Source organism: Engraulis encrasicolus, unplaced genomic scaffold (assembly GCF_034702125.1).
Source record: "Engraulis encrasicolus isolate BLACKSEA-1 unplaced genomic scaffold, IST_EnEncr_1.0 scaffold_261_np1212, whole genome shotgun sequence".
Classification (NCBI taxonomy): domain Eukaryota; kingdom Metazoa; phylum Chordata; class Actinopteri; order Clupeiformes; family Engraulidae; genus Engraulis; species Engraulis encrasicolus.
The window spans coordinates 22,606-24,112 of NW_026945546.1; positions in this window are offsets into that span (position 1 = coordinate 22,606).

Consider the following 1,507-nt stretch of genomic DNA (forward strand, 5'->3'; position numbering starts at 1 on the left):
CTTGCACCACCCTGACATTTTCAAGTATTTTCAACTAACAGTAAGCATCTATGCAAAAGAGCAATATATGGTTGTATTCTGAAAAGCCTGATAAGAAATAATCTGAAAGAAAATTGGATGTCATACAAACATGTTTTATTTAAATTGAGTATAAACACAACTGTACAAAAAAAACACACAATAAATATATCTAGCCAATACTTTTGAAGTTTGAATCTTGTAAACAAATGTGTTGGCTGCATAAAAGTAAAAAGGCCATTTAGAAATGTTTTGTTGTTTTCATACAAAATGCAAAAAAGAAACACTATGTCAGGCCACTGCCTGTCTCATTTGAATACTAATGAGATAGGTGTGAAAAACCTCTAATGGCCCACACCCCCCTGTCAATCTCCATGTGCTCTGATAGCACACCCCTCTGTCACTCTCTTTGTCCTGTGGCCAAGTGAGCAGCATGACTGTGTTTATCCTAGATGAAAGGGGCGTGTTGTCACCTGAATAGCCACTCAAGCACCGGTACTTTACATGTGTATAGCTATAGGTGTGGCTGCTACAGGCAGAGAGTACAGAATATGCGAAGATTTCTTTTCACTTTCTTTAAATTGGGCCAGCTATATAATTTATTTTATATATATATATATATATATATATATATATGTATGTTTGAAATCTGGAAGGTCTGAGGTTTCTAATGGTGTGACTTATATGTTTCAATGACAAAAACTCACAGAGTTACTGATTTGTTATTGGAGACATGTCAAATTGCCCTCTGGAGGGCATTCAGTCCTCTGTGTGTTAAGGACACGAAATCAGTGTCCCGGAGCACAGACTTTGCCAAAAGTAAAACGACATGATGAAGCAGATGTTAACGTTTTCATGGCTGGGCATATTTTGTTTAATTAGTGGCTTGATTTGACATAGTAGCCTTCAGTTCTGGTGTAGCCATGTGCCCATCTTTTTGTGTAACTGTGCTGGATCTAATTTCAAATATGACGAAATCAGAAAAATCCACCACTTATTGCCGTGGCTTCTGCCTTTGGTATGCTCAGGGCACTGACAATATACAGTAGTAAGCTTATGATGGAAGGAGAGCCATGATTGGTGCCTGTCCACTTCAGGGTTTTGTGTGCAATACGTTTAGTGTTATCTGTTGTGAGTTAATATTAGTGCCTGCCTATTTTTTTCTGTTTTTCTCCATCCAGCCCACTAGGCTCATACATATACACTATCTTTTGCTGCATCACAAGAGAGGCAGGGGTGACAGGCTGAGAGAGAGAGAGAGAGAGAGAGAGAGATAGAGATAGAGAGAGAGAGAGAGAGAGAGAGAGAGAGAGAGAGAGAGAGAGAGAGAGAGAGAGAGAACATCTAGCTTTCATTGTGATGTTGTGGAGGAGGGATGGCCACTTCTGACCATATCTCTGACCACACTGACGACAATACTATTTCCTGTTAGGCTAAGGACACGAGCAGGGGCGGATCTATAGGGGGGGGTGGGGGGGCAAGCGGGGCA